Raw genomic sequence first — 11811 nt, forward strand, 5'->3', positions numbered from 1 at the left:
ACTTAATGCCACATCCAGTGAATGATCTGAAAGTTATGCGAGTTCCTTTATTTATGGTAGCGGTCATGTCATAGAAATGAAAGGAAAATCAAGGCAACAGACAATATGCTGGGATGATCTTTTAGAAGTAATACAAATGAATAATCTGAAACTCAGGAGTTCTTTCTATTCACATATATGTTTCTTTCCAGCGGAATGTAATCTCTCATTATCAATAACTTGATTTAACTTGTAATCATACTTTGACTGATCGCTGTTGAATTGTTATAGTCAGCCAATCACTTGATTAATAGACACTAATATATAAGCATTAAATGTAACACACTAATGGCCTACCTTTAAATGTTTACCTTTAAAGAACATGGAAGCCTGCTGAAATGTGTCAGATCTGCTCCCCTGTATTTAAGTCATCATAGAAAGTGCACAGAATGTGAAGATTTAGGAGTAATATTTTTAGAAAACAATCAAAAAAAAAACCCATGTGATAAGTGGCATTTATTAATGCGGGTGCTGGGTGTGCCTGTGGACGGTCTGTCCATGGATGTCTGTGGACAGTGAACACTACCCTTGAGCTTTACGCCTTGAACGGTGCAGGAGGACCCTCTGAGGGAAGGAGCCCAGGTTTTTTTTCCAAGTAGGATCTTAGCAGATGCCAAACTTGTAAGGAGTGATTTGCAGTGTTTGGGGGTGGATTTATTTTTCTCCTCTTTTCATCACTTTTTAAATATCAAGAACAATTTTATTTTAATCCTCTACTGTTAACAGCTTCCTACTGTAACCCATTGAGTTACATAAAATGCCACTTCATTTTATTACTTTTAAAAGGCACATCTATGTAACCACAGGGACAGCCACCAAGTTACAGGGCAGCGGTGTGAGGCCCTTAGGGACATGGTTTAGTGGGCATGGTGTGTTGGGTTGACGGTTGGACATGATGATCTTAGAGGTCTTTTCCAACCCGTATGATTCTATGATTCTATGATTCATAGAGCCATTATAAAAAGTTGTTATGCATTTACTATATATAAAGATGTAAAACCATATATGGGTCAGCAAATTGGGCAAAGGGCTTAGAAGTTGAAGTCAGGGAAACCAATCATGCAAACCAGTCTGTGGAGCAGCCGTTTCATGCCCTGTGCTCCAGCTGCTGCTATCCTAAGGAGGCTTTCCCCTTCACCCTCTGCTTAGCCAGTCTTTGGCTACTCAGTCCGTTTAATTTTCAGAGCTCGTGGCCCCATCATGGCACTCCCATCCTCAGGACAATCATTTGCTGCAGTGCTAGGGAAAGGGAAAGGGAAAAAGAAAGAAAAGGAAACTGAAAGGGACAGAAGGGGAAGAGAAAGGGTAGTTGCCAAGGCCTGCTCTGCATCTTCTTACACTTTCCACATGATTTCTTGCCCCTTCCCCAGGATATGTCACCCTGACCAGTGATGGAAGCAGGCCATTGGAGTAGGTGGAACACACCACCATGGCTATTTGTGCTCCTGTCAATTAAAACTAATATTTTTGACCTTCAAGATCTGCCATGGTTCTTCAAGGCAACAACTCCAGTATTTCCATGCTTAGAGGCTAACCTAGCAATAATATCTCTGTAGTTCAGGAAGAACGTAATGCCCCTCATGATGAGAAATCAGTCTGATAAGGTTCAAGCACCACACCAGAAACATCTAAATAAATCTCATGGAAACCTTTTCTGGAAAGATAGCCCTTCCTCGCTCAAAGCCAATGCTGCTATCGGTCTTAGATTAAGCCCAGATTTAGTACTCATGAGGAGCGTGTGTTGTGGTGATGTCCATATGGATTGTATAACCACAGCCTCTTGACAGCAGTTTGAATGACATGGTTTTCTCGGCGTGTGTTGAATGACCTACCCTACAAAATAAATGCTAGCTTGAATCTTTAGCATGTACCAGATAGTCTAAACTGGGCACTTTGTATTCAGACCATTCTAGTAAATAGTAAAAAACATAGCTTTAGATAGACAAGAATTCTCAAAAATCCTGACTGTATTCCATATGTGAAGTGTACGAGAAAGAGTGAATGCTGATAACTCTGCTCTGGTGTTTCCCTCCACTGCCAAGTTTTTCCCATCCTGGAAGCCCAGCAAAGCAATGGAACAAGAGGGCTGTGGTAGGGGAGCGCATCCTGCTCTGCCCAACGGGCAGAGGGCTCCTGCTGTCCCTGTCATGCTGCATTTCATAACACTTCAGTTCCAAGTGCAGTAAATGCAATAATATTGCACATTTACAAAATTCCACTCCGGTCTTCTTTTCCACTTGCCTGGCACGACTGCTCGTGCTTTTCCAGCAGAGGGCAGTGGCATATTGCTAGTTGTAAAGCTGTTAAGTGAAAAATGCAACAAGATTCTTCCACGTGTAAGCACCAGCCCAGAGATAAGTAGGAGAGTTCATATCAGGTTTGTCTATTATTTAGCGATCTGTTACATCACCGGATAAAGCAAACACTCTGCGCTCGGGGAAGTGAGGGGAGAGAGCTGTCTGCCTGCATTTGGGCATATTTAGTGGAAAGAGGAATACAGAGTCACTCTGTATTTTCTCTTGCTCGTTGCTACATTTTCTCCTTTTTTGCTCTGAGGGGATGCAATGGAATTAGCAACTGCTACGCTGCTGTCAGCTGAGCAAACAGAGCCAGCTCACCATTTCAGGCTTGCACACTAGCTTATTCCAGTACTGGACAAATGATTTGATCTGCTGGGCTGCCATCCTGTGACTCAGAAATTCACTGTATGCATAATTATCCAGGGAGGAAACAAAAACTAGCAGCCCTCTGTTGACAGTGGCACACAGGCCCACACCTACCTACCACTTTTTCCCTCAACAGCAAAGGGACAGAGCTGCACCCTCTGCTCCACGTACTCCTTCCCCACGGCACATATTACCAGCTCAGCTCAAGCAAGGTGCAGAACCGCTCGGCTACACGCTCAGCTGTACAGCTGCCCCCAAGGCCGCTCGGTCATGGGGCAGGACTGACCAGAAAGCTGCTCTACTGGAAAATGGCACCGTGTTGAAATTAAAATGTCTCCTCTGCAATTCTGGCAAGACCTTCAGGGAAAAAATTCTGAAAGATTTTGAATCCCCCCCCATCTGCGCTTGTCCCAGGAGTCTCACTGGCATGTCCCTCTCACCCCACACCTGCACCAGCACCAAGCTGGCACCAAGCTAAGGGTAGAGGGGTGGTCTGGGGCAGATGGGGCGAGGAAGGCAGGGAAGGACATGACCTGCTTTAGCCTCTCCTGCCTTTTTGGAGAGAGCCCGTAGGCGTGGCTGCCATGGCCATGGGAAGAAGGGCAGTGGGAAGGGAGGCCCAGGAACAGTCAGGACTTGGTGCACAGAGTGGGACATAAAACTAGTATGACAGACATCATGACACTGTCACTCCTCCAAAACACTTGTGGTGTTGGTGTTGCACAAGTTCAGAGTCATGGCACAGCTGAGTTACTGGCACATCGCCTCCCGGTGAACTTTCACAAGCGCAGCTCCGCACAAGGCGGGAGCCAGCACGGGATCCCTGCCATTTCTCTGTGCTCCCTACAACCAGCGCTCACTTCCCAGGAAAGTGGACGTGCCAGCATGCCTCTCACTCTGGCTGCAAATGTCTCGATGCTCAGACATGGTCATTTTCTAGAATTACCCAAGGTACAGGGTGAGCTGGGCATTATGCAGATGCTCACAACACTACCCAGATCATGGAGCTAAAATCGACAGATTAGGACAGCGAGGGTGCTCAAGAAAGAAGGGCGAGCATGGGAAATCAGCTCTTACAAAGCTTTGCAGGGGCACTGGAGGACAGGGGCTGAAATACTGTGGTTTCCCATGCAGAGTGCAACTCAAAGAGCTCTCACAGGAGTTTTGTGTGTGTTTGCAATAACTCAGTGTGGGACGCGCCAGGCTGAGCTCTGCAGGGAGGGCAGCTCAGGGGGATGCAGCTCTAGCAGCCTAGCTGGACCTCAACCCATGGATGGCTTCTTCACCGTTTCTTCGGTGTAGCCTAGAGACAGTGGTAACTGTGGAGCAAGATTTGAAGCAGTTAGGCTAATGCCTCTTGCAGGTTAGCAGGATGTATTTAGGGAGACTGGGCCTTAAAATGGTCATCCAAACCAGCCCCCACCCCCCTGGTCCGGTTAGGTGGCAGCTCTTACCAGAGATAAGGAACTTACATTTATGTTAGCTACATTAGATGGAAGAGAAGCTGGGGTCAAGCTTGCCAGTGACTCGTAGGTGACTCTAAGGATTAGAATGTGGAGGTACTTCATTGGGTTTTCAAAGAAAAGGTGAGCCTGTTCAAGCCCCACACCGCACACCTCCAGATCTTTGTACCACCTTCAGATAGAGGCACGGTGAAGTAAGTCTGCCGTGGTACTTCTGAGGTGGCTGGGCAGAACTGAGAGAAAAGCTGAATGCCCGTTTCGTTACAGAAAAGATGAACCCAAAAAAGATCAGCATAGGCAGAATCAGCCTGTCCCTGAGCGTGTGACTGTCAGATACTGTTGCTGGGTAACATCCAGCTGACTTAAACGCATCCTGCTCTTTTATTCCCATTGATTTTTCATGCCTCCTAAAGATGGATCTTTTTCACCTTGCCTGTTGTTTTCACCCAAACTGATGTGTGCTCTGGTTCAGCAAATAAGCAATCCTCTGACCATATTTTATCCTACCAGAGACTGTATATGATGTTTCCTACATTCAAGCAAAGAGATCCTCTCACTGCAATCAGACTGGACATCAATTGGAGACTAGTGTAAGGATAGTCTATAAATTGCCTCCCAAACAAGGCAAAGGTGAAAGATATGTCCTAGTGAAGCACCTGAAGACTTTCAGGACAAAGGAGACCCTCTATCACTGGAGGTGTCTAAGAACAGGCTGAACCTGGGCTTCCTAAACCCACTCATGTGGATGCCACCATCAACACCGACAGCAGTATCAGATGGCACACAGAGACAACCTCCTGCCCTGTGATCCTCTAATTTCATGTAACTATTTTTACTAACACAGTACACTGCATAAGGAGGAAGATGCTGCCACTATAAATTCTCTGCTATAATCACCACTATAAACTCCACTGCTTGGTACAGTGCCATGGGACAAAGCCGTGGAGGGAAGAGGGCCCCAAGAAAGCTGGTTAATATTCAAGGATCACCTCCTCCAAACTCAGGAACAATGCATCCCAACAAAGAGGAAGTCAGGCAAAAACGCCCAATGGAGGCCTCCATGGATCAACAAGGTGCTCCTGGACACAAAAACAAAAAGGAAGCCGACAGAGGGTGGAAGCAAGAACAGGTAGCCTGGGAGGAATACAGAGAAATTGTCCGAGCGGCCAGGGATTGTTAGGAAAGCCCTGATAGAATTAAATCTGGCCAGGGACGTACGTCAAGGGCAAGAAGAAAAGCTTCTATAGGTACGTCGGGGATAAAAGGAAGGCAGGGAAAATGTGGGGCCCCTCCAGAACGAAACGGGAGACCTGGTTACCTGTGATATGGAGAAGGCTGAGGTACTCAATGACTTTTTTGCCTCGGTCTTCACCGGCAAGTGCTCGAGCCTCACCGCCTAAGCTGCAGAAGGTAAAGTCAGGGACTGGAAGAATGAACAGCTGCCCACTGCAAGAGAAGATCAGGTTCGAGACCATCTAAGGATCCTGAAGGTGCACAAGTCCATGGGACCTGATGAGATCCATTCACGGGTCCTGAAGGAACTGGCAGATGAAGTTGCTAAGCCACTATCCATCGTATTTGAGAAGTCATGGCAGTCCGGTGAAGTTTCTGGAAAAGAAAAGGGGAAACGTAACCCCTATTTTTAAAAAGGGAAGGAAGGAAGACTCGGAGAACTACAGGCCAGTCAGTCTCACCTCTGTGCCTGGGAAGATCATGGAAGAGATCCTCCCGGAAGCTATGCTAAGGCACAGGGAGGACAGGGAGGTGATTCAAGACAGCCAGCACAGCTTCACTAAGGGCAAGTCCTGCCTGACCAACCTAGTGACCTTCTATGATGGAGTGACTACATCAGTGGATGTGGGAAGAGCTACAGATGTCATCTATCTGGACCTCTGTAAGGCCTTTGACACAGTTCCCCTCAACATCCTTCTCTCTAAACTGGAGAGATATGGATTTGATGGGTGGATTGTCCGGTGGATGAGGAATTGGTTGGATGGTCACATCCAGAGGGTAGTGGTCAACGGCTCAATGTCCAGATGGAGATCGATGACAAGTGGTGTCCCGCAGGGGTCCGTATTGGGACCAATACTGTTTAATATCTTCATCAATGACACAGACAGTGGGATCGAGTGCACTCTCAGCAAGTTTGCAGATGACACCAAGCTGAGTGGTGCAGTTGACATGCGTGAGGGACGGGATGCCATCCAGAGGGACCTGGACAAGCTTGAGAAGTGGGCCTGTGTGAACCTCATGAGGTTCAACAAGGCCAAGTGCAGGGTCCTGTACCTGGGTCGGGGCAACCCCCAGCATCAACACAGGCTGGGGGATGAAGGGATTGAGAGCAGCCCTGCTGAGAAGGACTTGGGGGTACTGGTGGAGGAAAAGCTGGACATGAGCCGACAATGTGCGCTCGCAGTCCGGAAAGCCAACCATATCTTAGACTGCATCAAAAGAAGCGTGGCCGGTAGGTCATGGGAGGTGATTCTGCCCCTCTACTCTGCTCTGGTGAGACCCCATCTGCAGTACAGCATCCAGCTCTGGAGCCCTCAGCACAAGAAAGACATGGACCTGGTGGAGCAGTCCAGAGGAGGCCACAAAAATGATCAGGGTGATGGAACGCCTCTCCTATGAAGAAAGGCTGAGAGAGTTGGGGTTATTCAGCCTGGAGAAGAGAAGGCTTTGGGGGCTCTGAGCAACATGATCTAGTTGAAGATGTCCCTGCCCGTGGCAGGGGGGTTGGACTAGATGACCTTTAAAGGTCCCTTCCAACCCAAACTATTCTATGATTCTAAATTCATATCAGTACCCTATCTCCATGGCTTTTCTTCTTCTTCCCCCCTAATTTCTCAGCTGTAAACCCTTTGCCCATAACAGCTGCCTCAGCCACCATAAAGTTTCACCCTCCCAAAAAAGGACCCCACACCCATCACACTTCTGTGCTACCATTAATCACCCCAGTTGCCAGCCTCCCCCACTGAGGCAACAGCCCCCATCCCTTCACTTACCAAAGCTTCTGCTGTAGATTTAAAGCAGAGATGGCCACAACAGCAACAGCTCCCAGCTCTTGAGCAGCCTGGCATTGGCACGGTGCCTGGCACGGGCACACTGGCACTGAGCAGCCTGGCTGCGGCACAGCCGGGCAGCGGTAACCTGCCGTGTGCAGGTAACGCGTGTGCTGGAGGAGCAGTTGCAGGCACCATTGCCACAACCACCTCTCAGCTCTGGTCCCTTTTAGAGGTGGGTTGCAATCCTCGGGGTTAGGCATATGTATCACAGGGTTGATTTTGACATAGGTAAGTTTGCCTTAAAGCAGGGAGGAAAATAAGACGCCCTCCTGAGAACCTTTCCTTTTCTATTATTATTTTACATTACTTTACTTTCTATTATTATTTTACTCAGATTAACATACTTGTAGGAGTGTTGCCATCTCCAGTAGGCTTGTGTGGGCTATTTACACCAGAAACCAGGGCTTCTGACCGGCGCCTTTATGGACCAGGTTAAATCTGTGCCAGAGCTTCATGTGTTTGTTTCACTCCTCAACCTTTGCACTAAATTCATGCGGTTGCTTGTGTGAGCTGCTACCATGAGCATCGTGGCCTGCACCTCCCTTGACTCTGCCAGCTAAAATTGACAGGCCTTTGATCTCCCAGTTAAAAGAAATCCATCCATTGCCGAAGATGCTGCAAAAGTCATTTCAATGTGTTCTTTCAGTGAGGCTGAAAAAAGAACGTGAGAAAGAAGCTTCAAGGATAATGTTAACATGAAAAAGTTTGACTCAAAGCGTTGACATTTGCCAGGGATGGCAAGCATTAGCTTCTCAAACACTTGGGCGTGCAGACGCAAAGGCTGCTGCGGTGCTCCCTGCTTAAGCAACCATTTCAGCAGGTACTGAGCAGGCAGCGGGGTGGGAAGGATGTGAGTAACAATGCATATTGGTACCACATGTGGAGGGAGGAATATCCCGATGCACATACACACATCCCAGCCAGAAAAACAGACCATGTGTTTCTTCTCTTCTTTTTTTCTAAACTGCTTCATACACAATCCAGCGCAAAAGCAAAACACTAGCTGCAATTGTCTCAAAGTCCAGGATACAGAAACTAACAGATAGTTTTCCAGGATATTTGGAAGTAAATGGATCAACCCAGTTCCACATTTAGGCATTTAATTAAATGGCTCAATTTTTGTTATTTTTCATACCACAGGAAAAAAATTCTCCCTTTGGCAGAGAGTCCTTCCTCCTTAGATCTCAATCTCTGCCTAACAGGGTTTCTATGCGGACAAACCTTGAATTGTCTTGGCGCATACAAATCATGAGGTTTTGGCTGCCTGATGATAGGAGCTGCGGTGGCTTATTCCCGTAAACCAGACATTTCAATGTGTGTAGAGCAGCCCTATGATTGTGATTGGCATGTGGCTACTTTAAACCAGCTTGTTTCTCCCATGGCTGGCACCATGCCAAGAGAAGCATTTTAATATTAAGGTGGTTGTGGAAAAGCAGCAGATGCAATAGCTGAGGAACAAAAAAAAAAATATTGCTTTATGAAGTGTTTTGGCTCTTTTACCCATTCTAAATAATTACCAATGACTAAGTGCCTGAGTTCAGAAAACAAAGGTTGTTTGTCTAGCACAACTTCATTCGTCCAGTTTGGGATGGATAGGGTCCACTGAACCAACACCCACATGTCAGGTAGGCAGCTCCCGCAGAAATAGTTTTCTTTATATCAGCTAAAATAGGACCACTTTGCTTTAACTCTTTTGCCATACACTTGTGATTTATTTATTAAGCCACCCTATTGAAGGAGGATGAGGAGCATCAGCTTCACTCAGGCTGAACAGAGCCCTCTTTCATTCTCTCCTCAGAGGGAGGGCTCAGCCTGAGCCTAGTGTTGTGCATAGCCTCCCTATATATTTTTTGGTTTTCTAGCATGGATGTCTTTTCAATGGAGCATTAATGCAGTGGTTCTCCAGGCCTTGCTCACATATTGTAACAAAAATGCATAAACAACCCCTATGGGTTATTCACTTTTCCATTTTATCAGGATCCATTTAGCTGCACAGCAATAGCTTTTAAATTCAGATAGTTATGTGACGTATATTCTCACTGTAGAGGTAGCAGAAGCTTAAAGCCACAGGGCTGATGCTTCACCACGTGTAATCTCCTTGTCTGGCCTCTCACATCCACAAAATTTGGCATCTTTTCTCAAGCATTCAGCTTTCCCTTTCCATAAATCTTGGGGCTCAGACATACAATCAAGTTATAGCTGTTTAAAAAATTTGCCCAATCCTCCTGAGTCATTGGGACTGCCAAGGTGAATGTCCTTCATCCACCTCTTTTTCTCTCTGACATGTTTTACCTTACACTTGCCACAAGTTAAGAATCAAGCTAGCTGCCGGTCCTCACTCAGCTGATGCACGTTGAATTGCTGTAGCAGAACCACATGCCCGAGACCTGAATGCACTGATTTATCTCGTGTGATGTGCTACTGATGTCTTCTTGTTGTGCCTATGAAGCAGGCTGTAACTAGCTATATAAAAAATTATAAATGATTTCTTGTCTTTGCAACGATTTTGCTCATAAGAATAAATTATTTCAGAGTGGATGAATGAGGCAATTCTATTTGTAGCCTTTATAGCTGAATAATTTCTATATGTAAGTGAAATTACCATTTTTTTAAAAGGCAGGAACATCAAATTACAAGACCATTGGATAGTACATATGTAGTGTTTAAAAATATCTGTACTGTTTTTCGTAGCATGCATTATAACATGTGGGGGAAAAAGAAAGGAAAATAAATTCTTCATCATACTGGATTTACCATACTTTTGTCGGTAGAAGGGATGTTGCTTACAAGTTTATGGCATTGGAGTTTTAGATGAAAACAGATTTCAAAGTCCTGAGTAAGGAAAAGGGAATTGCAGCTGGTCAGTCACTGCATGAGAGTGAATGAACAGCACATCTTGCACTTCTCTGCACACGAGGGCAAAAAACCATTTGCAAGCACACTTACCAAAATGTAAACTGACTGTCTCCGCTTGCCCTGATAAATCTATCAACTGCAAGAAACTGTCAGATAGTTTAAACCAAAAGCAAATTTATAGTTAAGACTCAGGAATGAGTCAAGGCAAAAAATCAAGGCAAAGGCGAGCCTTAAATTATGTCATTTTTCTCCTGCAGCCATGAAGCTCTGGGGTAAAAGCCGTCCCGAGTCCAGCCCACGAGACTGCCCCCAGGATGGGTGGTGGGTGTCTCCTGTGACACTGTGCACCAGGTGAATGGACCTCTGGGTCGCTCTGCTGGAAGAACACCAGACTTGCAACAAGAGGTCCAGGCTTGAGCGTGGTCCCGGTGGGAGAATTTGTATTTACTGCTCGGCAAGGGGCTTGACTGCAAGGAAGGGACCTGCCAGAGCACCCACCTGAGCCGCCCTTCCCCTGGAAAGCAGGGGGTGAGGGAGGAGAAGGGGGTCGAGCATTCAGCCTGTAGCCTGACATGTGGGCACCATGTGCGTCCTTACTGGGGATCTGGGAGAGCTCCTGCACTCTGCACTGAGACCAAACGGAGCCCGACATGAGACAGGCATCAAAGCATTACAAGGGCAATGGAGCACTAATAAACCCCGAGTCCTGTGAGCCCAGCTCGCTCTGCTCAGCGGGAGCCTTTCTAGAGCACCACAGGATGAGAAGCATTTCCCCCACCAGGAAACTGCATTACAGAGCGAGAAACCATCTCGCCTTTCCCTCTCATTCCTGGCCCTTTTCATCTTGCGGTCGCTATGCCGCTGAAACAAGACCCTCCTCCTCCTGGCAGCAGCGTTAGGCAAAGCTCAGTTTCTGAGATTCATTAATCCGACTGTCATCTTGTCCTCGAACTCCCCGTGGATCTCCTAGTGAGCACTCCGGCACTCGGAGGTAGACACATGGCCAGAAAGGAGATAGTGCTTTCAAAGCGCCCCGCTGGCACCCTAAGAGCCTCGTGCTCTTTATCTCAGCCCCAGGCTTCCTCTGTGACCCTCAGCAGCACTGAGTTTTTCGCTATCTGTTTTCCTTCGGTGGCAGTTCGGAGATAACTCGGGCTAACGGGGCACTATTCTTAGCCGGCAGCCTGGCGGCAGGTGCAGCCGTGGGCACAAAGCCGCGCGTGGGAAGGCGGCAGAGCCACGGCGATACCATCCCGCCGCGCAGCCCCAGGGCTTCAGGAGAGTCGGGAGCGCTCAGGGATGGGCAGATGATTAAAAATAAGCTAAATCAGACCCAGGGTACTGAACAACTAGAGAAAACCCCACCTAGAAATGTAGAGGAATAATCAGCGGTAAGCGGCCGCGGAGCGAGTCGTGATAAGCCACACGGAAACCTTTGCCACCAGAGCCATGCTGCTGATGGTAACTGCAGCTGTGCCTGTGCTCATTGTGCTCCTGTAGCCACAGCAGTGTCAGAAGTGCAAAAGTGGAAGTTTTACCTTTCTTTGAGCTCTTTCCTCTCTGTGAAAAGTGCTGCCACACATGCTTAGCTCAATAAACCTATTCCAACTTCTGTATGAAGCAGGTCACAGAAAAGCACAGCAGAGGAGAAGCAGGGAAAGGCAAATGTCGCTGAGATTCACCAGTGACATTAAAAAGCCACAGATTCATGACCAAAGGTCT

The sequence above is a fragment of the Calonectris borealis genome, chromosome 3, assembly GCF_964195595.1.
Source record: "Calonectris borealis chromosome 3, bCalBor7.hap1.2, whole genome shotgun sequence".
Lineage (NCBI taxonomy): Eukaryota > Metazoa > Chordata > Aves > Procellariiformes > Procellariidae > Calonectris > Calonectris borealis.